General features: G+C 38.9%; 1 pseudogene; it reads left to right on the forward strand.

Annotated features, from left to right (window-relative positions):
- The window catches only part of LOC107670438 (protein sidekick-2-like), a 143277-nt pseudogene that overhangs the window by 90463 nt on the left and 25239 nt on the right, over window positions 1-27575 (forward strand).

The following is a 27575-nucleotide window of genomic DNA, read 5'->3' on the forward strand; positions in this document are numbered from 1 at the left end:
ATCCGATTCAGGCATTGCTATGGTCCCGGAGGAGAGCAGCGCAGCCGAATCTTCCTCTCCAGAAAGCTCTGGCTCACCCTCCAATGCAGCAATCAACATCTGGTCGTTATGAGGAGTGCCAAAGGATATGGCTGGTACACTTCTTGTAGAGGGCCCAGCACTTTCCATTGGCAGCTCAACTGGGTGCGGAGTGCAAGAGGAGCGATGGTCCCCCGAGGGTTGGTTCCCTGGAGGGTTTGCCATCAGATTACCCTCAGACCGCCTGTGCTACTGCTTGAAGTAGCCCCCGCCTGACTGCCGCCATGACGAGAACTAGATCGAGGCAGAGGCAACGGAACTCCGCCCCTTTGAGGAAACGGAGCTTGGCCCGCGACTCCGAGATGAACATCTTCCCGCAATGAGAACATGACTCATCCACAAACGCCACCTCAACGTGCTAGATGCCCAGTCACGTGAGGCAGCGAACGTGACCATCACCCAGCGCCAGGTAACGAACGCATCCTGAAATGCCCGGGTGATACGTTGTCTATAGCAAGACCCACATCGTCTTTACAAAGACGTAACGTCAAGTTTGCCATGCAACGTCGTCTTTAAAAAGACGCACCCATAATTGCACTTTTAGGGAAATAGCTCTTTTAGCGTGCTGAGGCGCACAGGGGAGATGGCCACCTGCAACACAAACAGGTGGTAGTGCAGCCTGATGTGTGCAACCCACTCGACACGGGAAACCACCACCGCTGAAGCGTCGTACCGCCAACACGAAGAGCTCTCAAAGAGCGCGCTGAACTCGTTCAGTCTTCTTCTCTCAGTAGAGTAGTCAGGAGCAGAACGATGTGATCGCTCGGCTCCGAAGCGAAAAAGCCTGAATATGCGCTGCATCTGCTGCCTGCTTATACTCACGCTGTGATCAGTGGCAGCTGGATGCAATAATCGCATGCCAATGTGCATTGGCTCGTTTAGTTTACACTCAAAGTAGATTGGTCTCTCTAAGCGAGATCCCAATTCGTCGGTCATCCGACGTGACGTCGGGAGTGACCGACTGAAAGGGAATCACAACTAAGTCTCCTGAGTTTAGAAAGAGCAAACTCTGAGAAATAAAACATTCCTATAATGGAGTCTTGATAGAGATTGCAGCAAGACAATAAAGAGATAGTCTGTGTTTCTTCCACCACATTCTCAGTTTTGACTCTTTTTTTTTTCTCAAATATTTTTCAAGTCTCATTTGTGTCTACTTCTATTTCTCGTAAGGAATTTTAGGAGAAACATCTGAAATGCTGTTGATACTAAAATGAAATATGATATATGAGAATCTCATCTAAGTCTCCTGAGCTTAGGAAAAGCAACCACTGAGCAATAATTTTTTCCTCTGGGTAGGGCTGATCTCTATTGCTGTTTGTTGCACTGTTTTTAAGAAAGGTTTTTGTTTAATATCCAATGGGAACCTGTGTTCAAATCCTAAAGTACCATTCACAACCATTCAGCAGTTTGGGGTTGGTAAGATGTTTTCATGTTTTTGAAAGAAGTCTCTTATGCTTACCAAGGCTGAATGTATTTAATAAAAAATACAGTAAAAACAAAAAAATATTGTGAAATTGTAATAATTGCTTTCTATTTGAATATATTTTAAAATGTAATTTATTCCTGTGATGCAAAGCTGAATTTTCAGCATCATTACTCATTACACATTTCAGTGTCACATGATCCTTCAGAAATCATTCTATGCTGATTTGCTTCTCGAGAAACATTTCTTATTATTATCAATGTTAAAAACAGTTGTGCTGCTTAATATTTTTGTAGAATCCAGGATACTTTTTATAGCTTTTATTTGAAATATATAATTTTTGTAACATTATAAATGTCTCTACTGACACTTTTTTTTACTGTATCCTTTCTGAGTGAAACTTAATAAAACAAACAAACAAATCAATAACTTACTGACCCAAAATTTTTTACCAGTTGAGCAAAATCTCCCAAGCAAAAGACATTTTCACATATGGCTGATATTTAAATGAATATGTAATATGTAAAACACTTTGGGGGCCCTGTGATGACAAATTAATTTGTAAAAACTTTGCTCTGTTTAAATATATTTTAAAGTGTACATTTTATTTATTTTTTTATTGTTTTATTTTTTATTGATTTATTGCTTTTATTCATGTTTTATAAAACATTTGCTTTGCTTTTTTTGCTTTGCTTTTATCCACAATATTCATTTAAAGCTTAATTATTAAAGGTGCAAATGTGCAAAAGTGCCTTCTCAGTTTGAATGGGCATGACGCTTCTGCACATTATTAATGCATCTAGTGTGATCTGTCATATATCAGATAATTAAACACTCCACTGTACATACAGTACGTTGTTAAAAAAAGAAGTGAATGTTATAATGATTTTTTGACAGCCATGTTAAAATATGAAAAACCCTGCATGATTTATTTTATTCTGCAACAATAATTAAGTGCAACAGAGAAGGTGAATACTTTCTGAAGGCCCTGTGCATTCTCAATATCTCAGTGATATTGAGTGTTTTAGTTCAGTCTGGTCAAGACTACTCTCACGACTGACTCAACTGAACTTCCCCAGAACATCCCCAGTTTGTGAAGGAGCCCGACAGACACATTACTGCTGAGATGGAGAAGGTGGTAGACATCGTATGCCAAGCTCGTGGTGAGTTTGTGCGCCTCTGCCGTGTGTGTGTGTGTGTGTGTGTGTGTGTGTGTGAGAGAGAGAGGGAGAGAGAGAGAGAGACAGTGAGAGACAGTGTGTGTGGATGTGTTAGATAACACACCTCTTGCTATGCCCCTGCAGGTGTTCCTCAGCCAGATATAGTGTGGTATAAGGATGCTGTACCCATAAGCCCCGTGAAGACACCTCGTTACAGAGTCCTGGTGGGCGGCAGTCTGCAGATAAATGGGCTGCTCCCGGACGACACTGGAATGTTCCAATGCTTCGCTCGCAACTTAGCAGGAGAGATCCAGACGAACACGTACCTTGCTGTCACCAGTACGTCAAAGCACCATCTGGGCCTGTCAATAGCGCTGTCTTCATTTATTACACTTCTCTCCTACATTCATCTTCTTCCTTATCTCCTGTCAGATGTGTCATTTTATAAAGCCTGTGACTTATCAGCTGCTTTTACTTTAAGAAAGAAGGAAAGATTAAGAAGAGTGATTATTCCAAGTTTAAGAGTGAGAGATAGAAAGAATAATGGTTGTTTTGTCTGCACTGGACAGGTCTTTATTATGTCCACCATTTATTTAATGCATATTAGACAGCTTGATAAAGACATCTTTGATAATTTAGTCAAGTTAGCGACCAGTGGCTCTTATATTTTCACATTTAGATCCTCTGGGGAGTGTGTGTGTGTGTGTGTGTGTGTGTGTGTGTGTGTGCATTACAATTTTCCTCTAGATGTGAGATAAGTCTGACAAAACCTGACAACGATATTTATGAATAAAGTAATAGATAAATATTTCTTATTCCATGAATATAAAACAAATAGAAGTATATGGTATGTCCCCTGTTAGATAGCCAAATGTGTGTGTGTGTACATATATAATGCTGTTCAAAATTTTGTTGCAAATCAGCTCATGGGGAAATATGAATAATTAATCATAACTAGTTATAATTAATTATAAATATTTAGATCCGCTGTAGATATTTACTTGACCTCTCAGGGTCAACTGTCTGTCAATTCTAAGAACGTTAATTTCCTGCCATGGTAACCAGGGGGGGCCTGGTGTCGTTGCAGACATCCTGGCATCCAGTTTATTGGGTGAGGGGACTGTGACGATTTGTTAATCTAATGAATAACTGATTTGTTAAATCAAATGAAAAATTGTGTGTTTGATTGGTCCAGACGTTACATTTTGTAGTCAGTAAGATTTTTAATTCTTTTAAAATATTTGTTTTATTTTGAAAGAAGTCTTTTATGCTCATTAAGGCTGCATATTTGATCAAAAATACAGAAAAAAAATGTAATATTGTGAAATATTATTACAATTTAAAATAACTATTTTCTATGTGAATAATTTTTAAAATGTAATTAATTCCTGTGATGCAATTCTGAATTTTTAGCATCATTACTCCAGTCGTCTTATCATTTCTTATTATCAGTGTTGAAACAGTTCTGCTTCTTAATATTTTTGTGGAAACCGTGATACATTTTTTTTCCAGAATTCTTTGATGAATGGAAAGTTCAAAAGAACAGCATTTATTTAAAATCGAAATCTTTTGTAGCATTATAAATGTATTTACTATCACTTTTGATCAATTGAATGCATCCTTACTGAATAAAAGTATGAATCTCTTTCAAAAAACAAACAAACAAAAATGTTACTGTCTCCAAACTTTTGAACAGTAGTGTACAGTATATTGCTGGAAAACAAACAAAAATAAATTCCAAGAAAAATACACACATATCACATCCGTGTTTACAGCTTTTAATAAAGCAAGCAAAACTGCTGCTGCATATCAGTGGCTGTTTCTCAGAAATGGGGCATATTTGTATGTTTTATATTTTGTTATTTCACTGGAGCAGAGAGTGGCCCTCAGAGTGACATGGTGAGAGAAAAACATAGCACCCCTGACTAGAGGGAAGCGTAATGCTTAATGTAATGTACTTTAAAAGTTATTTTTTTGAGTGATTACACTTTTTAAATAGAGACATTATTTTTTTTGTCCAGGGTGAAGCTAAACCTGGACTATAGCATATATGGTGAATTGGATTGAATCGGTGCCAGAATGTGATTCCAGATCATTCCGTTCCAATTTAATATCTGTCTACAAGGATAATAGATCCAGAAATCCCCATCATTAATGGATCATCCAACAGTTCCCTCAATGAAAATGGCTTAATAAGCATACTAAATGTGTTAAGGAAACTCTAAAAATACAAAAGAGTTTCTGTGACGTTTAGAGATAGAAGCGGGTTTAGAAAATATAATTAGCTCAGTATAACAATGATAGAAGTCAATGGAAAGTCTCTACTGTGTTGTGTGTGTGTGTGTGTGTGTGTGTGTGTGTGTGTGTGTGCATGCGTGTTGAGTATGTGCATATGTGTCTCAGCAGCCTCTCTCTCTGCCACAGGTATCGCCCCAAACATCACGGCCGGCCCTTCTGACAGCGCTGTGATTGATGGCATGTCCATCATTTTACACTGTGAGACCTCAGGGGCCCCGCGGCCCGCAATCACATGGCAGAAAGGTCAGTCTCCAATCAGTCATCTCTCTCAAAGAAAGATATTCATCAGTGTCTCGTGGACTTACGAACATTAATGTATCTTTGCAAGCTTAGGGATGTCAGCTAAATTAAGTATCCAATCAACAGTCTTCTGATGAGCTGGGGACCGTCTTGTCTGTTTGTTCTTCTTTTTCATTTCTCGCTCTCTCTCCCTTGTGTTTTGCCATCTCTCCGTCTTTGCACAGCTGATCGGGTTCTGGCAAGCGGCTCCGTACAGTTGCCGCGTTTCACTTTGCTGGAGTCTGGCAGTCTTCTGATCAGCCCCTCTCACCTGTCTGATGCTGGATCCTACACCTGCATGGCCAGTAACTCCCGTGGCATTGATGAAGCCTCGGCCGATCTGGTGGTGTGGGGTGAGTGCATGGCGAGTCTCATATAGTGTGGTCATATAGCGTGTGATTTCTATCGCAGTTTCTGACCACCCATTTCATAAGGGTCTGTCTGTCTGGCCGCCATGAGAAGTGACCCACTGTTCGCTTTCTTACATCTACACTGTGTCCTAATCAAGGAGTCAAGGTTTGTCTCGTTAACATGACCCAGTTAGTTGCTGCTAGCAGAAGTCAGTGATAAACAGTATAAGAGTGTCCACAATGAGAGGAAAAGAAAAGAAAAGGAAAGGAAAAATCTAGTTTAATACATAAGGAGTGTAGGACTTTTTTTGAAATTGTATAAAATAATCTGAAAGCAACATTTATCTTTAATAATGTCTAAAAATATGCGTTAACCATTAAGTAAAAAGTAATAACATTTTTCATGCATCTTAAATACATGTGAATATATACAGTACACATCCTAATCATAAAAAGGCGAGTAACACCAAATGACATTTTACAACTTGAACAAACCCTGATTTGTTATAAAACATTTGTCAAATTATCTGATATTTAAAGAGACTTTGACACACAGTCATGAGGGTCACTCTACAAACAATGTCACATTTTATGTTTTGGTTTGTCTTTTGTTTTGTTTTGTCTTTTGTTTTGTTTTTTGTTTTGTTTTGTTTTGTTCCACCACATAATTTTGGTTGCACTGCTTGACTTTAATTTGGCAGACATTTTTGTTTTCAAATATTTATACGCAATATAGATATTTTGTTCTTTTTTTGTCTAGGAAAATGTTTTAAAAGATTATGCAGAATTTCTTAAAAAGGTTTTCTTTTTACATATTTAATAGAGGCATTTAATGAGGCATTTTTTTTACTTTATGCCCCAAAATAGTATCAAAATACATAAGAGAGAACACTTTCATGACTGTGTTTCCTTTAAAGTGTAATAATGTCATGAAACGTTTTACTTCAAAGTTCATTTAAAACATTTTTGTTTTAACAATCTTCACTTATTTTGATGTGTTATATACTAACATACTAAAGCACATGTAAATTACTCGATTATAATTTTAACCTTAGTGTGTTATTCAATACTACATTTAATGTATTTTGAATGTACTAAATTTCAGCTTCATTGTTACAAAAGTATAATTACGAATATATTTAAATATATGACACACAAGTTTAGTCTAGCATAAATGGTTATCAGTGCATTCGGCGGTACAGTTTAAACATATTTCAAAGACAATAGAAGTAATAATTACATTTTATATGAAGTATGTATTTTTATATGATGTATTTTATGGCTTACTTAAGTGGGTCAAAAAGCACTCTAAAGTTCAGCTAATTGCGTTTCATATAAATTCAAACCATAGTACATTTTCATTTAATTGCAAATAACATGCAATTAATTGTCCAAAAGCATTACATTCAGTTCACACTTAATTATGTTCTTTTAGAATATATTATTCCCATAATAAGTACTCTTTTTAAAAACAGTGTGCTTCTTTTTCACAAGGGAAGGCTGTTACATGTCTAACAGAAACTGGAAGGGTAAATCAATGCCATCGATTACGATACTACACTGTGATTTGTGTGTGCAGCTCGAACGCGGATCACTAATCCACCTCAGGACCAGAGCGTGATCAAGGGCACAAACGCAGCCATGACCTGCGGGGTGACCCATGACCCAAGTGTCACAGTCAGGTACAACCTCCACCCTCCTCCCCATGTCTTTGTTGTCGACTCTGTCTAAATGTCTATTGTCTTTCTCTCTCTAGCTCTCTCTCTTTCTGTCACACCCTGCTTTATCTCGCTCCATCTTCGATCAATGCTAGCTTGTTCCATCCATTCATGTCCTGTGTGTTTATTACATTGAGTCTCATAAGACTTGATTTAACTGTCACCTGCTGGGCTGCTGTTATTCATTTGATCAGGGAAAACGGATGAATATGTAAACAAAGCAATAACTTAGATGGAGACTTTAATTAAACGCAAGACAGGCGAGATTAAATGGGGAAACGATGTGGCTGCAATTAAGAAGTGTTGATGTGTATGTATGAGTGCATATATGTGTGCAGGACAATTTTCTGTTGTGTATATGCGTGTGTGTTTATTCAGTAATTAAACAGCTTTGCCATGTATTGTTGCTGTGAAGAAGAATATGTAAATAGGCCCCTGTTATTCACAGGCACATCTGGGAGAAAGGAGGAGTGGTTATTGACATGAAATCGAGCCCTCGCTTGCGTCTCGACTCCAATGGCACCCTACATATATCTCAGACCTGGTCAGGGGACATTGGGACCTACACCTGTAGAGTTACCTCTGTGGGAGGCAATGATTCTCACAGCGCTCACCTGAGAGTCAGGTACATATCAGAGATGCTATTGCCCAGCTAATTACCCACTGTGTCCTTTCGCCTTTTAGATTTACATTCTGGCACTGGTTTTCACTTCCTCTTGGACATCGTTTTGGTGTTTTGGATTGTATCTGTGAGCTTTGTTTTTCTATTGGGATTTAAAGAATTGAGACAATAGGTTGTTGAGATTGCACAATGAATAGTAAACAAACATCCAAACACTGCTTTCCCTTTTCTCACTCTCTCTCTCTCTTTTTATCAATGTTTCTTCAAGTAGAGAAGTGCATTGTATTTTATCTGCGTCATAAATAATGGTGAGTTGGCAAAGCAGTTGAGGCAACATTTATATAAACAAGAGAGTCAATATTTATTATAAAAACTCTGTTTATCTCTCTCTCAGCATCATTTTGTTTGCTTTATTGACATGACAAACAATTGTACATCTGTATTGCCAAATTGTTTGCAGCTTAGCAAATAGCATAAAAATAAATATCAAAGAATAACAGTTTATTTTATAAATATATGTAATTGTATTGTATAAATATGTGTACACTACCATTCAAAAGTTTGGGGTCAGTAAGTTTTTTTTGTTTGTTTTAAGAAATTAATACTTTTATTAAGATGCATTCAATTGGTCAAAAGTGGCAGTAAAGACATTTATAATGTTACAAAGAGTTCTTTTTCAAATACATTATGATCTTTTGAACTTTCTGTTCATCAAAGAATACTGAAAACAAAGTATTAAGCAGCACAGCTGTTTTCAACATCGATAATAATAAATGTTTCTTGAGCAACAAATCAGTATATTAGAATGATTTCTGAAGGATCATGTGACACTTAAGACTGGAGCAATGATGCTGAAAATTCAGCTTTGCGTCACAGGAATAAATTACATTTTAAATATATATTTAAATAGAAAAGTTATTTTAATTTGTAATAATATTTCACAATATTACTGTTTTTACTGTATTTTGTTCAAATTAATGCAGTCTTAGTGAGCATAATAGACTTCTTTCAAAGACATTAAAAAATCTAACCGATTTATGAAGGGTAGTGTATATTTAAAATTGAATTGAAATGCAGTGTAAAAATCCGTGTATCATTCGATCATTCGTTTTTTGATTTAATATTGAAAATAGAAAAATGAGAAAACGGCTCCTTTTTTGTTTTTTTGTTTTTTTCCAAAAAACAAAAACCGAGAATTCAGCTTAAATTTACGTGTTTTTCGTTCATGGGTGGAAAAATGAATAAACAGCTTGAATATTCGATTTCTACATGTGGGCGGGAATTAAACGCCCCTTTCTGCTGATTGGTCAGCCGAAGATCAAACCGTGCCTTCATCAGTTCTTCTGCAGTATCACGCAGCAGAATAATAGTCCTCCACTGCTGCAGTTGTACGGATTAATAACCCATTTTATCAATTTCAAATTTTTCATCAAACAAACAGACTAATGAATAGCTCGACACAACTCGTACCGGGGCAGAGTCTAGAAAGATTAAATGTAGTTGCAATAAATGCGTTAAGAATCCATACAGCTGCAGCAGTGGAGGACTATTATTTTTCTGCGTGATACTGCAGAAGAACTGATGATGGCACGGTTTGATCTTCGGCTGACCAATGAGCAGAAAGGGGCGTTTATTCATTTTTCCACCCATGAACAAAAAACGAAAATTTAAGCTGAATTCTCGTTTCTCGTTTTTTGGAGAAAAACGAAAAAACGAAAAAGGAGCCGTTTTCTCATTTTTCTACTTTCAATATTAAATCAAAAAACGAATGATCGAATGATACACGGATTTGTAAACTGTTCTAAAATGTGTGAATTATTAATTCTCACTTTTTATGACTTTCCTCTGGCTCTTTCTCTCACTGTAGGCAGTTGCCTCATGCTCCAGAGAACCTCATCGCCACCCTCAGCAGCTCAGAGAGACGAACCATCAACCTGACCTGGGCCCAGGCCTTTGACGGGAACAGCCCGCTCATCCGTTACATCCTGGAGGTGTCAGAGAACAGTGAGTTTTCTGGCCTGCTGTATTTTCTGTCATTCTTTACTCATCATTCAGATCTGGAGTCCATTCTCAATGTCTCTGTTCGTGACAGACGCACCTTGGACTGTGCTCTTGGCCAACATCGAGCCAGAAGCCTCCAGCGTGATCGTAGGGGGCCTCATCCCGGCACGTTCTTACCAGTTCCACCTGTGTGCCGTCAACGACGTGGGGAAGGGCCAGTTCAGCAGGGAGACGGTGCGGTGAGTGTGGGACTCAAAAAGCGAGAAACTTTGGATCACCTTTTTAACCCGATCTCATGAAAGTGTGTTTCAATATCATGTTTTTCTGTTTCTATTTAGCGTACAATTTATACACAGAAATTGACTTTGGCGTGCATATGATACACAGTGGTTATGTTTAGGGGTGTGGGGTAAGTGCGTATTATATGTATGCCAAACTGCATATCATATGCACGCAAAAACTGCATATATGCACAATTAACACGTGTGTATCACATGCATGCCAAAAGTACATTTCTGCATAAAATAGCACACCAAATAGAAACAGAAAATCGTGCTATTGATGTGCTTTTTCATGAGAGCGTTGCTCCCTTTTCTATCCTCACAGCTAAGCCTGAAGGACGTCAAACTGTGAGATTCACTGTTAACAAAATGATCAGTTTCTTAAAGGCCTAAATACTTTCAAGGAAGAAAATGTTCACGTAGCCAATTTTTTGACTATAGCATGAAGTCTGGTCTTCATCACAGCTTTTTCAGGTCAAGTACTGCCCACTTTGACAGAAAGAGACCATCTGACTGACATGGAAAGCTACCAATCACAGTTCACTTTATTACATGCCATTTAGAGTCAAATTTCTATGAAATATAATTTGCTGATGAGGAAAGATGTGTATATATATATATATATATATTAGTGCTATCAAACGATTAATCACATACAAAATAAAAGTTTTTGTTTGCGTAATATATATATAAATACACACACATACAGTATATATTTTGAAAATATTTACATGTATTTACATGTTTATGTTTATATTCATAAAATGTATATTATAAATAAATATATTTAATATATAAACAACATATTTTTCTGAAATATAAACATGCATGTGTGTGTATTTATATATACATAATAAATATAAACAGCATACATGTAAACAAAAACTTTTTTTTGGATGCGATTAATCATTTGACAGCACTAATATATATATATATATATATATATATATATGTGTGTGTGTGTGTGTGTGAAATGTATATAATGTAAATAATGGTGCGTAGGCATACAGACGAACGCTTAGGCTTTTAAAGTTTAAACTCAATTTGATACTGTGCATGAACAGAAATTTTCAACACATGCAAACGTTCAAGTTTCATGTTTGTCCAGTTCCTGCGAAATTTTTCTCCAGATGTCATGACCGATAAAAATGTCTGTACTCTTTAGTTAATAACTATAGTTAATTATTTGTGTAACTATAGTTAATTAATCGTGTATCTCTTAACCCCTTCACACAAGCACTTGTGTGCGTCTTTTTTTGTCATGCCTCCAGGAGTTCGATTTTGTTGTTGTTTTTGTTATTGTTTTGACAAAAGTATGGCAAAAGTGCCGCAACCTTGTGGACATCCTAAGTAGCGCAAAAACATTCAAGGCGCATGTGCAAGCCAGTGTTATTTTAGTATCAGTGAGATACTATTGTAGTTTTAATAAATTGTTTTAATTGGTTTTTATTTTTATATTTTCCATTTTCGTTGTAATTTTAGTTAAAGTTTTAGTAATTTTGTGTTTTTGTCTTTTTTTTTTTTTTTTTTTAAATGTCTATTTTTATTAATTTTTTATTTAGTTTTAGTTATTTTTAGTACATCAGGTTAAACTAAATGAAAACGAGAAATGTTGCCTAGTTGAAAAAAAAAATAGGTTTAAGTTTTTATATATCTTATTTTATTTCAATTAATGTTTATTTTATTCTAAACTTTATTCTTTGGGCTGTAGTCTGTGCGAAAGATGCAGACAATAATTTTTTTTTTTTTAAATCGAATAGTGCCACTCATGGCACTCATTCAGTCTTCATGAATAGTTTGGAAAAGACTGAAAATGTTCTTATACGTTTCTGATCAGAATCGAAAATAAATTTGATACCACCAACGGGCTAGTCTTGCGTTGCCAGACCTTCAGACTGATGGCAGAAGTTCTGGGAACCATGGCAACTTTAAAGAACCGCCCAAAAGGCCATACGTTTCGTTTTGTGCCGTGTCATGTTTAGGGGCATGGAAATATTTCACATACTTTTGAAAATCCAGCGTTCGGTTGATCCTGATAAGCGTTCATTGTCACAGCTGTAAACATGACAGCTTTCTTCTAACATGAGGGGATTTGGCATCACGGTGACACCTTTTTTTCCAGGCGGAACGTTAAAGAACGTGCCACACACGTCTCCCGGAAATCCTGTAGAATTCAACCAATCAGAAAATGATTTTGAAACTCCTGAAGTTCTTCCAATTTTGTGTACCATATGCATCAAACATTCAGCCAACAGTCCGTGGGCGTGACATCTGAGGCTGAGACTACCAACTGGCAAACTTTGGCGAATCTAGTGGTTTTCCTCATTGCACAGACAGACTGCTAAGAAAACCGCTGTGCTTGTACTTCCAGAAGTGAATAATCCCAGCCAATCAGATTGGAGCTAGTGATTTCAGTCCATGCTTTCCATCAGACGCTCAGTGAACAGGGTTTCCTGGGGGGTCCCGAGGACTAGCTCAGACGTGTCTGTGAGAATCGCACCTAGGCGTGGAAGAATAGCCACAAAAGCCCGGCAAAAGTGGGAAGACTTTCTTCTCACAGACCTACAGCCCCCGTGAGGAGGGAGGTAGTGCATTATTCAGCTGAATCGGACCCTGCAGCCCGCAGTGTTGTTAGGAATTTTTAGCAGCTTTTGTACAACTGCTTTCCACTCTGTCTACTACAGCATTACAAAGAGCGCCAAGTTACTCCCGCCTTCAAATGTGCTCAGATCCCAGGAGAACACCTGTGACGTCTGAGATATCCTGACTCAAAGATGCCCCAAAAACCGAGAAAACGCCAAACAACATTTCTGCATGAATATGTTTTCTCATTAATATTCATATCTGCTTGTGTCTTAAGGGATCCTGCTATGAAGGAAGCAGCCGTTCACAGATATTTGATTCTTGTAATCTGATAGAACAGTCACATTTGGAGTTTCTTCGGATCAGCTGGAGAGTGTTGCGTGTTTTGCTGCCTTACAGCGGGAGGGAGGCTGATTGAAAATGGAAAAGTCAAGCTCGAATCAATGATCGAGGATGAGATCTGAAAGCATGTAGAAAGTAAACATTCTTTGCCCGTCTGCAACATCCTGCGCATGCACAGCTGTGGCAAATCCATAATCTGCCGCCCAGGATACCGAAGTCCTCGACGGACTTAAAAGAAACAAACCGGGAAAATATTAGGGAAAAAATATGTCTTGCTGATGCAATGCCCCGTCAAGAGCTAACATCCCTGAGGGCGAAAATGAACAAAACACTATTATAAGAATGCCACATTGTTCTCCAACACACTTAATAGTGGTCGAAGTGGTGTGGAAGCGAACTCTTCGTGGAGGTTTCATCATTCGACACCTAATTTATCATGTCAATTAGCATATGCAAAACCAGTGCAAGGTTTAACTGCTTAGCAACTACTCACTCTGCAGGCAGCCTCTTATGCTCAACAAAACTGCATTTATTTGATCAAAAATACAGTAAAAACTGTGAAATATTATTACAATTTCAAGTAAGTGTTTTCTGTTTTAAAAGGTCATTTATTCTTGTGAATTTTGAGCATCATTACTCCAGTCTTCAGTGTCACATGATCCTTCAGAAAGTTAAGTCGTTTGAATCAGTTCAACAAAAGTCTTCAGTGAACAAATCTGAACAAATGAAACCAGTAGTTGGCAACAAATGAGCATCTTTTATCTATTATGGGTAAGTTATTGCGTTGATTTAAACCGATTTCCCTTGAACCAAGATGACAGATTTAAAAATCATGTACTTTCTGAGCGAACAGCTGCCATTGTGATGAATGGGAGTGCTAACAGGTATTATAAAGCTCCTTGATTCTGACAAACGCACCCCAAACTTAGGCATTGATGCAAAATAGTTTATTCCCACAGACTCTGAGCTCATCTCAAACCAGATCTATTCTCTCAGCTAACAACTTCCACTCATTTTGCAACTTGCATGCGCACAGATCAGAAGACATTCTTCTCTCAGCACGTTCAGACGAGGAACCCGCAGAGGTGAGGCTGACATAACAGCACTGCGCCGCTCAAGGATCCGCGCCTATTTCTTTGATCCTAAAACACTGCGCTTTATCTCAGCCACAGGACTGCAGCTCTCACGCAGGAGATATCAAGATGTCAAGATAAATAGATTTAAGAAGAATCTTGCTGGATTTTTTTGACTCTGTGGCTTTAGCCAGTTTTGGCTGTGGCGTCTTTGATCATCTCCACGCTGAGAGGAGGCACGTATCTCGAGGGCCCCTGCTCAAAATGCAGGCTTCCGAGATGGAGCATCAAGGTTCTTAAAGGGATAGTTCACCCAAAAATGAAAATTACCCCATGGTTTACTCAACCTTAAGCCATCCTAGGTGTATATGACTTTATTCTTTCAGACGAATCCAATCGGAGTTATATTTAAAAATGTCATAGCTCTTCCAAGCTTTATAATGGCAGTGAATGGGTGTTATTTTTCAATAGTCCAAAAGAAGTCCAATAAAGTGCATCCATCCATCATTAAAAGTGTCTCACACGGGGTGAATAAAGGCCTCCTGCAGCAAATCTATGCGTTTTTGTAAGAAAAAAATTCATATTTAAAATTTTATAAACAGTAATCTATAGCTTCCACTAACTGTTGTACGCACATTCACAATAACACCGTTATGGTGGATGACATAGGACGTAGCATAAGGGCTGGTGAGAAGTGACGAATGCGGAAGCGCAGTGGAGAGGGCAAAACAAAACACTGGTCACGAATTAGAAGTACAAAACAAAGTATTGAACGAACTATCATATTCTCACCAAACCTTACGCTACACCTACGTCATCCGCCGGAACGGCGTTCTATTGTATTGTTAGCAGAAGCTAGAGATTACTGTTTATAAAGTTTTAATTATGGATATTTTTCTTACACAAACGCATCGATTCGCTTCAGAAGGCCTTTATTCACCCCCCGGAACCATGTGGGACACTTTTTATTATGGATGGATGCGCTTTATTTGAGGTCTTTTGGACTATTGAAAAATAACACCCATCCACTGCCATTATAAAGCTTGAAGAGGCAGGACATTTTTAATATAATTCCGATTGGATTCGTCTGAAAGAAGAAAGTCCAAGGTTTCCAGGTTAAAATTGGAAAAACATTTTTTTTTTTTATTTCCACATTTTTAGTGTGCTTTGAGACATCTAGACATCAACTTATGTAATATTAATTTTTCAGAAATTCCTCTCTCTGTCTTTCTTTTAAATGACACATTTTGGATTTTTGCCTCTGTATTAGATGGTACACTAAACAGGGAAATTATTGGATAGAGAGAAAGTGAACAGACTCAAACCTGCGTCACATGGCCATTCCATTTTCTCGTTTAATCTCTTTTGCTCTTTCTCCCAATTCCCTGTTTTTAGAGTATCATTACCCGAGGAGCCCCCCAGCGCCCCTCCTCAAACAGTGATAGCCAGTGGCAGAACCAACCAGTCCATCATGATCCAGTGGCAGCCTCCCCCTGAGAGCCACCAAAACGGGCCACTTCAAGGCTATATCATCAGGTGAGAGATCTCTGGGACTGTCCTTTACACAATCAAGCTGCTCTCAGCAGCACTTCATCTTTTAGAGTAGACCGGCCCTCGCCTGCTTCACATCCCACTGGAGCCAATAGTGTCCTCTCAGTGAGAACTCCTATTTTTGAGTCTCAAATGTCACGGGGCTGATGCTTTTCCAGTGTCTCATACTGTTCCTGCCATACCGCTCAGGTACTGTCTGTCTGGATTACCGGTGGACTGTCAGATGAAGAACATCACTAACCCAGACCAAACAAATCTTCTCCTGGAGGACCTTATCATTTGGACCAACTATGAGATTGAGGTGGCTGCTTATAACGGGGCGGGCCAGGGCGTCTACAGCCCCAAAGTCACTGAATGGACTCTGCAAGGCGGTGAGGATCTTGAGAGTATTTTATATTAACAGATTTAAAGTTTAATTTAATGTTTTTATAATTTAATATTTTTTTTCTTACAGTAACAAGATTGAATAGTTAAGCTTAACAAATGCCATCAACACTACAATTTGTGTAAAAAGTGAGAAAATTGAATGAGAAGACTTACTTTACTTGTCATTACATTGAAGAATGGGTTTACGTTTTTTATAATAGGGAAAAATCACATAGTTACAGGGTTGCGCACAACACGCAGGTCAAAGCAAAATAATTGTTATTGGTCATTAAAATAAGTTAATAATTAATATAAATATAATTTCAACAGATTGAATATCAAATTGAATATCGGTTTTATACTGTTTAATAGTTTTTTTTTTAATAAAGACAATTATTTGTTTAATTATTATTTTTTTTTTTTACAATAACTTGGGTAACAGGATTGAATAGTTAAGCTTGACAAATGCCATTGACATGTGTTTACAGTTTGTGTAAAAACTGAAAAAAAGAGATTATTTACTTCTCGCCATGCTGAAGAAAGGGCCCAAATGATGTCACTTCCTGTGTGTCACAATTTTAAGGAATATTACATTTTTTTGTAATGCGGAAAAATCATGCAGCTACAGGGTTGTGCACAATATGTGGTTCACAGCTGAATATACATTTTTGGTCATTAAATGTAGTTAATAATTTCATATGAAAATTATTAAACATTTAATATCAAATGTAATATTTGCTACAGTATTTTGACAGATTATGTCACAATTATGACGTTGTATAATATTAGGGTTAGATACAGACCTGTGAGGCGTGACAGACCAAAATCACCAATTTAAACTAACTACTTTTCATTCTAGGTCCATTTTTTTATGTAACATAACAGTTTATATATCATGTCTAATAGATCTCACAAAAAGAAATCAGTGTCCGCTTTTTGATTTCCCTCACCATCTCACTCCGTCAAATCTTCTCTTTTCAAGTGCCCACGGTCCCACCAGGGAACGTCCAGGCGGATGCTGTCAACTCCACCACAGTCCGTTTCACATGGAGTGCTCCAAGCCCACAGTTCATCAATGGAATCAACCAGGGATACAAGGTGAGCGTCCATCCACTGCCCTCTAGAGGTTGAGCACAAGCGTGCAGTGCTCCTTTTATAATATTGGTTTCATTACTTCCAATATATGTCATGCTGAGACAGCAGCAGGATTCACACTGGCTTGTGCTAAGCGATAGTGGTCATATATGTCCGTTTTTTTTTACTTCAGCTGTTGGCATGGGAACCAGGCCACGAGGAAGATGTTACCTTGGTTACTGTGAGACCCAATTTTCAAGACAGTGTTCATGTAGGTTACATCACCGGACTGAAGAAGTTCACGGAGTACTTCACCTGCGTGCTGTGCTTTACTACGCCGGGAGATGGCCCTCGCAGCACTCCACAGTGCATACGCACACACGAAGACAGTGAGTGTCCTTTTTTGCGTACTATATCCATCTCGACCCATGACGATGTTCTGTTCAGGCCTGCAGGTGTCTGTTTGAAAAGACTTAATGTGGGTGTCTGTATGCTCAGCTCCAGGACCTGTAGGTCACCTGAGCTTCACAGAAATCCTGGACACTTCTCTCAAAGTCAGCTGGAAAGACCCGCCAGAGAAGAACGGCATCCTCACAGGTACTTTTTGGCGATTTATTCTGATCTTCTGACTGTCTGCTGAACCGCTTCCTGTCTTGTGCTCGCAGGGTATCGCATTTCCTGGGAGGAATTCAACAGAACAAACACTCGCGTCACGCATTACCTGCCCAACATTACACAGGAGTACCGGGTCACCGGTCTGACCGCACTCACTACTTACACCATTCAGGTGGCCGGTATGACCGCCAAAGGTCAAGGTCAGCTGTCGTCCTCCACCATTTCCTCTGGTGTGCCGCCAGGTGAGTTTCTTCTCATGATTTCTCTTACTCCAGGATTGCACTGATGCCGCCTTGTATGTCATCATTCTCCAGCAACGTGTCTTGAAGTTTTCTGTGTAATACAATATAATAATGATAATACAATAATATAATGACTACAATGATATGAAAATATAATAATAAAACAATTATAATGTAATGACTGTATAATTTGTATAATTAATTATTATTGCAATTATTTTTGTAAAGTAGTAATAATTTAAAATAAATATAAAAAATTAAGAAGTTCACAATTATAAAATTTCAAATGATAAATCTATGCTAAATTGCACAACTGTTCAAAAGTTTAGGGTTAGTAAGATTTTTTTTTTCTCTGAAGGACCATTTGACACTGAAAACTGGAGTAATGGCTGCTGAAAAATCAGCTTTGCATCACAGGAATAAATTACATTTTAAAACATATAAAAATAGAAAGCAGCTTTTTTTTTTAATTGTAGTAATATTTCATAATATTACAGTTTTTACTGCGTTTTAATCAAATAAATGCAGCCTAGCTGAGCTTAAGAGACTTCTTTTAAAAACATGTAAAAATCATAAATCTGGACAGGAAGGAAAAAATAATTACCGTTAAGCCCTGATGTCAATGTAAGAGCTGAAAAGATGGATGTTAACTTTCTACTGTGTGGCCTTATTAACCTTACTCTTGATATCGAAGTTAATGAAGGCACGCTGAATATGACAGCTTTGAGCATTAATATTCATAATCTTCAGCCATCTCTTAGACAGAAGCAGACACTAAAACACAGTGAGACGAGACACCGTGGAAAGATGCTTTGGCGTTGTCCTCTGTAGATGCTTGTAATGAACCATCGGTATGCTGGATGGATCACACTGTTTTAAATCAAACCTATCTTGTCTCACTTTTTGTTCCCCATGATGCTAATTTGCAAGCGTCTGCTTCTGCATGCAAAAATGAACTGAACGGAAATGTGTGTCATGCAAATAAGGACAACGTGCATCTCTCTTTGATTCTGAATGCATTTTTTTTTTCACAGAACGTGAGATAGATAAGCATGAGGGGGAAAGTAAAAGTCTTTTGTATATTGTTCAATATAGTGTGACTTTTTTTTTTTTTTTATTCAGCAGGGGGTATTGGGAGGGAATGGCAATGATATTGTTCCCAGGTCTTTTATTTTTTCCACTGAGCCATTTCTACCGTTCATCTTGCATGTTTCACCTCTCCTGTTCCTATAGAGATGCCTGGACCTCCTACCAACATTGCCATCTCCAACATCAGCCCACGTTCAGTAACCCTGCAGTTCAAACCAGGCTATGACGGCAAAACATCCATCTCACGCTGGCTGGTAGAGGCTCAGGTAGTACAGAATTTACGCTGAGCATTCACCTCAAGCTGTCACCTTTTTTATTAGCCATCATTGATTTCTCTCTATCTTTTGTTGCATGTTCAGATCGGTGTTATAGGAGAAAACGAGGAGTGGGTCGTGGTCCATCGGTTGGACAATGAGCCTGATGCACGATCCCTTGAGGTCCAAGGCCTGAACCCCTACACGTACTACAGGTCCACTCACTGAGTTGTTGAATTCTGGGATATACTTGTATACACTGTCCGTAGGCTGTATCCTAATTTACCATCCGATTATAGATTTCGAATGAGGCAGGTGAATATAGTAGGCACAAGCCCACCCAGCCAGCCATCTAGGAAGATCCAGACCCTACAGGCTCCTCCTGACATCGCCCCCGCCAACATCACTCTCCGCACAGCCAGTGAGACCAGCCTGTGGCTCAGATGGGTGGTATGTATGTGTCCTGGAATGTGATCGATATGCTTAAGAAGGAAAATAATGTGGAATTGATTGTGTGTTCGTTTTATTTTGTTAAGTAGTCCTGATATTGCATTTCCACCCAGAGGAAAATTTTATTGCTCAGGTTTTCCTCGTTCATAGCTCGGGAGACTTAATGGATGTCCCAGTCTCATGTTTTATTTAAGCAGCAACTTATATTGATGTTTCTTATTCCTTGTTATTCCCAATTCCTTAGGTGAAATTAGTGGGCACAAGTGATACTGTTTTAGTCATAGTTACTTCGGTATGTTATCAAATCTCTTTGATAATGTTTTGAGACATTTGGTCTCATTGATTCACCGTGTATATGCGGAAAATTTTGAACACAATCATGACTCATCAATAACTATCGTATTAAAATTTATTCTAAATTTGCACACAAAAAAATGTAGGAACACTTGAAACCAAACATATGCAAAAAATGCATATGTACAGCTTGCTACATTCTAAATGGGTGTTTATTGTGTTTGAACTGGTTTTGAGGATGGTACACTTGGCATCACTTGAGGATCCTGCTACGCGTGCTCTTGCGTCTTTAGAAAGCATTGTATGTTTGATGATAATCACGAAAAGCCATAAAGTTGTGCAGAAAGGAGATGGTTTGGGCATGTTTTATGCAAATAATTAACCTCGGGTACATGATCACCCATTTCGAATACTCCAAATTCATTAACATTCGAACAAGGTAAAAACAAATTCTTGTGCATACACATGTTGAATTAGGCAGAAATGTTTAAATAAAATATCACCTGTATGTGTAAATATTAATAATCTACACAGTTATTAGTGAATGAGACCCATTGTCTCTTCTGAAACTATAAGAGACGTGCGTGAAATTCCTGAGGTCTTTTTCTCTGGAGAGAAAACGCAAAAATTGGAGATTTAAACAAACCTCTCCATTTGCATCTCTTTGTTTTGGGAGAAACTGTTGGGGCATTGGAAAGGTTTCTTTTGTGATTTTATATTCCTAATAGGGAAAGTACCATTCGTGTGGTGATAAATATTCTAAGACGCTACATTTTCTAATCTAAGTTGAAGCGTGTCTGTATTCTAGCCGCTGCCAGAGTGGGAATACAATGGCAATCCCGAGCTGGTGGGCTACAGGGTGCAGTACTCACGTCTAGGCTCCAAGGCTGGGGTCCTGTCCCACATCATTCCTGACAGGCAGGAGAGGGAGTTTACCATTGAGGACCTGGAAGAGTGGACAGAATACGAGGTCAAAGTGCAGGCGTTCAATGGCATCGGGCCAGGACTGTGGAGCCAACCAGTTCACGGGAGAACCAGAGAGTCAGGTGAGAAATCTGCTGTGCTTTCTTTCCTCCCTCTCTTTTACTTTGTAAAAAAACTTCTGGAATGCTTTCACAACACTGCTGACCTTTGAATTAATTATGATGGCTGCCCACAGGAACAGTTTATTGCTCAAAGGTTGTTCTTTTATTGCCCAGGAGTCTTAATGGATTTTGCAGTTATGATTCAACTGAATGTGTATGTCCTAAAATTGCTTAGGAGAAATAAAAATAGATATAAATGAGACAATTGCTGGCACACAGTAAGAGAATATTGCTATAAAATGAACGTCAATCGTATAATTCAGATAACTGTTGAGACGTTTTTGAGTTCATATCGACTTTTGATTGCAGACTTAAGTATCTTAGCAAATCTAAGTTTGTGAGATTATTGAGATCTCATGTGAAACTTTAAAGGAGCTGTGAAATTCCCTGGGGTCTTTTTCTCCATTTGCTCTCCATTGCTTAATCCATTAAAAAGTTATTTATTTCATGCAAGTTTTTTTTTAAAATAAGTTATTTTCAAATACTCTGTCATTCACAGTTTGATTAACAGCTGGCAGCGCAGTCGGCAACATGTTTTACCATCATGTACTGAATTGTAACCAGACTGCATTGGCATATGCTTTATCTTATAAACATATGACAGGTACAATGAATGACAAAATGCACGCTGTTCCTGTTTGAAACTCTGATCACTCATACGGTTGTTAATTGCATGTTTACTTGTTTTCTCCAAACATTAGTCCCCTCAAGTGGCCCTGCAAATGTTTCAGCTTTTGCTACCACCTCCAGCAGTGTCCTGGTCCGCTGGGGTGATGTGCCGGAGACTGATCGCAATGGACTAATTCTGGGCTATAAGGTTCATTGACAACAGGCTTCCTACCAGATTTACTGTTCTTGAGTCCATTGTACTAGTGAAGAGAAGCATCTATTTTTCCTCTAATGACTTTCAGGTGGTATACAAAGAGAAGGATGCAGAGTCAGCCCTGCGTTTCTGGACAGTAGAGGGAAATACCACTTACAGTGTCCAGCTCACTGGTCTTGGGAAGTACGTGCTATATGAGATCCAGGTTGTAGCCTTCACCCGTATAGGAGATGGCATGCCTAGTTCTCCACCCATCTTTGAGCGCACACTTGATGATGGTGAGAGTCTAAACCACAATGATCAATCACCATAAGTTATTAATCTTGCTTATGGTGTGCTAGTTACATTAACATATACCTTTTTTTTTTTTTTAAACAGTACCTGGGCCGCCAGTCGGAATCCTTTTCCCTGAAGTCAGGACTTCCTCAGTGAGACTGATCTGGCAACCCCCTGCCCAGCCAAATGGCATTATCCTTGGTAGGTTGGGTGCACACTAAACTAATTTTATAGTTTTTTACTATCATTACTTGTCATACTGTACTATATGAACACAGTGTGACAGTTAATCAGCCTTCAATTAATTTGTTACACCTCAAGAGGCACACTTGCAACCGTGGCTAGGAACTGTAGCTGGAGTCTTTAGGTACTAGAGGCTGCAGTCTGCAGTTAATGTGTCTACCTCTCATGCCGATTTGACGCTAGTTCGAATCCCACTCAGAACAGCGCATGTAAAACCAGTTACATTATGATTAAATTCAGAATCCTCTGATTGTAATGTTTATGTGTGTCTCTTATCTAGCATATCAGATTGCTTACCGGAAAAACTCTTCCAGTATTACCTCTGCTATCGTTGATGTGCTCATCCCAAGTGCGCGACAGTATACAGCAACTGGACTGAAACCAGAGAGTGTTTATGTGTTCCGCCTCACGGCGCAGACTCGAAAGGGATGGGGAGAAGCGGCCGAGGCACTGGTGGTCACTACAGAGAAGAGAGGTACTGCTTCATCGCTCTTTACAAGGTCGGGTGCTTTTTACTACATGTCATTGATTACAGCTGCTTGTCTGATCTCCCTCTCAGCGCGCCCTCAGCCCACAAGTCGTCCCGTTGTGCCTCAGGAAGAGGTCCAGGCCCGTAGTGTGCTGTTGTCATGGGAACCAGGCAGCGATGGTCTATCGCCCATCCGATATTACACCGTCCAGCACAGAGAGCTGCCAGACAGCAACTGGACCGTCCACTCTGCTTCGGTCAACCATGAGGCCACTTCATACGTCATAGACAAGTAAGCCTGAATTGAGCCTGTGCCGAACTTTCTAAACTTCGAGGGTCATAGAGGACAAAACTGGTGGCGTCACAGTAGTCCTACCGAGCTTTTTTCCTATTCGCAGGCTCAAGCCTTTCACTTCCTACCAGTTCAGAGTGAAAGCCACTAATGATATTGGGGACAGCGAGTACAGCGAGGAGAGCGAGGCAATCACCACTCTACAGGACGGTAGGGGCAACTGCGAAACGCTTTAATGCTGTCGGGGAACAAGTTCCTGAGGCCTGAGATGAATCATAATGTGGCCAAAATAGGACACAGTCAGTGAAGGAGAAAAACTGCAGGGTTACCTCATGCTTGACCTTCGGGCTTCTAATCAGAACGATGCTAACAGTTACACCACAATTAACTGGTTTCCATTCTTGGTTATTCCACTCTTATCAGGGTCTTTGCAGCTCCGCAGTCATTAACTGAACAAACTGTCTGTTTGTATTCCATTAGCACCCGACAAAGCTCCCACAATCCTCTCTGTGACACCGCACACCACCACATCTGTGCTGGTCCGCTGGAAGGTGAGGTCCGATTCATCACGCTGCTCTGAGAGGGAACACGGGTGTTTATCTGTTGTTGAGCGTTGTGTTTACAAACGGAAGATAATGACATAATCTGTTCAAACCCATCCAGCCGCCCCCCGAGGAGGAGATCAATGGTATTTTGCTTGGTTTTCGAGTACGCTACAGAGAACTGCGTTACGACCGCCTACGCAGCTTCACAGTGCGTACAGTTAATAGCCCGTCAGCCAACTGGGCCGAGCTCACAGGTGAGTCTTCATTCAGCTTACACAAATAAAGAACATACAAATGAGTATCTATTTGTCTATCAAGTCCCTTACAAAATTTACAGTGGTTACTATAACCTTATAAAAGACATTTTGTCTCATGGTTCAGTCATGGTATGATATGATGACTTGACTATTATGGCGCTTTTCCACTGCATGGTACGACTCGGCTCGGCACGGCTTCATGTACCGTGGTATTACTACCATGTACTTAAAAGAATAAAAAATATGTAGCAATACCATGGAACCTTGAAAAACATGATACTACTATGGTACTTTTTGTTAATGTCTGTTAAATAAATTAATCTTTCGGTCAGTTTTATTCATTTATTTATTAGACTGATGGCTAATGCCAACAACCCTTAACCCTGGAAACCAAGTTACTACTGGACTACATGTATAAGAACATAAAGAGATAAGCTAATTCAGCAAAAAAATGCTAACTCTTCTGTTTCGTGTTTCCCTGTAATGGCAGATTCTATAGTGCCTTATCTCATTAACATGAATGTAATGAGAGCTTTAGAGTGTATGAGGGCTGTGGTAATTGTCTCCTCATCTGTTAGTTTCTCTCTCAAAGTCTGTAGAGCTGCCAGCCTTTCTGCTAGCATGAGCTAATGCGCTAATCCAGCTCTTGTTTCTCTCTCTCTCTTACTTTCTCTTTATACTTCTCCCTCTTTACCTTTGGTCTTCCTCACTGCCATCCTCTGCCTCCTCTCCCCTCCACCCTACCGTCTTTAGCCCCCTACAGTGTGAGGAACCTGACCGAATCCTCACTTACCCAATACGAGCTGGACAGTAAGTCCTGAGATTCGCTCTCTCATCAGTGTTTCTTTTGTCATCATTTATACCAGTGTTGGGAAAGCTACTTCAAGCTGTTCATAATTTAAGTAGTTCAACTACAGTCAAACTAGAATATTGAACATTTAGGTAAAATAAAACTTCTTTCAAAAACATTAAACAAATCACATTTTCAGGTTACAGTAAGTACCACCAATAAAACTGATTGAATAAAAAAACATTGTGATAAACAAGAACATTTAATTAATAATGTATTATTTTGTAAAGTTCTTCTTAATGTTATTTATAAATCTTATTATTTATTAACATTACTTTATAAATTCTTATTTAATATGAATTTATATTATTGTACTATTCTGCATATTAATAATATATATTTTTTTTTCAGAATCTTTTTCATACTGGTTCTTTTAAATAAACTGTCTGAATGAATTAGCTATCGCTAATTTTTTAGTTAGTCCCCATCACTGCTTTCCACTCATCCATTCCCTCATCCTGCCAAACTCAATCGCTGAACTATAATGTCTCTTTCTCACACTTCGTTTATTTGCTCACATGAGAGCCCAATCTCATTTGTTTCTCTTCTCACGTCCGGTCTTGTCTGGCTGTGCCCATTTCTCTCCACACAGTCATTGACTTTTCCTCTCAACATCTCACTTCATTGGATCATTATGTTTTAGCACCACTTAAGGTTTTCTCATGCTGTATTGAATAGAGTGTGTATGTGTGCACATGTTCTCCATTGTTCAGATCTGAATAAGCACAAGCGCTACGAGATCCGACTGAGCGTGTATAACGCGGTAGGGGAGGGGCCCAACAGCTCGCCACAGGAAGTGTTCGTGGGAGAGGCGGGTAAGGGTACAAATATTCCTCCTTGATGCTCTGAGTCAATATAGTTGATTTCACGGTCTAATAAAAACGTGCAATAGTGCTGTCAGTCAGTATAAAGTCTAATAAATCAGTTCAAACAGTCTAGGTGTTTCATAGTCTCTCTCTGTCCTCATCAGTGCCGACCGCTGCATCTCAGAATGTCGCTATCCAGTCCTCAACAGCTACTCAGCTTGATGTCACATGGGACCCTCCTCCAGTGGAAGCCCAGAATGGGGATATTCAAGGCTATAAGGTACAACATTTCAATGTGATTCAGCAATTCAAAGACTATAATATAAAACAGTGCTTCTTTGAACCAGGGACTTCGCTAGACCCTAAATTATTGCTGTGCCCCAGTGAAACATTATAAATCCTTGTCTGCTAATGCAAATTACCATATGACACTTTTTTTTTTTTTTTTTCTAAAAATATTTCAGCGATCAAGTCATGTTTGTTTTCTGTTGTTTAGAATCAGAACTAGAAATGCCAGGTTCACAAATGAATCACTTTTTTTATCTAATTGCTCACATGGGTTTGCAAAAATGTCTGAAATTGTCCACCATTAAAGGTACAGTATGTTTACAGAACAATGATGTACTAAAAACAAAAAAGTCTTTCCTTTCCTTTTTGAAAAGTTTTGCGTACAGATGACAACTTTGTCAAAATGATCCCCATTCAAACAGATCCACAAAAATGATGAAAAACGCTGTATTATGCATGCCAGGCCAGTAGTTGGCAATGTCACTTTGTAAAGAAACTCTACATGTCTGCGCATATACCTTTAGATTGAACATGTAATACGCATGCACATTATGTCAGTGTTTTCACAATTTCACGTTTTTGTAGTTTACACAGATGATAACGGTATCGTTTTCAAAAACTTGCACTTTGAAAAACGTTTTCAAAAGTTTGCATTTTCAGGCCCCTCAAAATGCCGTTGTCGTGTAAGTTTAAGGGATACTTCACTCAAAAAAGAAAATTAGCCCATTATTTACTCACCCTCAAGCCATCCTAGGCGTATATGACTTCCTTCTTTTAGATTAATCCAATCAGAGTTTCTGTATATTAAAAATTGTCTTTGATCTTTCAAGCTGTTTAATAGCAGTCAGCGGGTGTTGCATGCATCAGTCCAAAAGAAGTGAAATGAAGCGCATCCATCCATAATAAAAAGTGCCTCACACGGCTCTGGGGGGTGAGCGAAGGCCTTCTGTAGCGAATCGATGCGTTTTTTTTGTAAGAAAAATATCCATATTCAAAACGTAATAATCACTTTAATCTAGCTTGCGCCAACAGTTGTGCACGGAAGCAGCTCCAGGCGGATGACGTATGAGGTCGGCGTTGCGCATGCGCCGGTGAGTCTCGTGAAAACCAACATTTGTTTACAGGAGCAAAGGAAGCAAAGTTTCCTTACTTTAGCAAAGGAAAACTAGTCTCCTCTTGGCTTATATCGAAATCCTCAGACATCGTTTGTCACGCACATGCGCGACGTCCTACGTCATCCGCCCGGAGCTGCTTCTGTGTACAACAGTGAGCGCAGTGAGCGCTAAAGTGATTATTCCGTTTTAAATATGGTTATTTTTCTTACAAAAACGCATCAATTCACTAAAGGAGGCCTTTGTTCACCCCCCGCAGCCGTGTGAGGCACTTTTTATTATGGATAGATGCATTTTATTTCACTTCTTTTGGACTGATGAACTGCAACACCCGCTGACTGCCATTAAACAGCTTGGAAGATCAAAGTCAATTTTTAATATAACTC

Source organism: Sinocyclocheilus anshuiensis, unplaced genomic scaffold (assembly GCF_001515605.1).
Source record: "Sinocyclocheilus anshuiensis isolate Anshui unplaced genomic scaffold, SAMN03320099.WGS_v1.1 scaffold476, whole genome shotgun sequence".
NCBI classification, from domain to species: Eukaryota; Metazoa; Chordata; class Actinopteri; order Cypriniformes; family Cyprinidae; genus Sinocyclocheilus; species Sinocyclocheilus anshuiensis.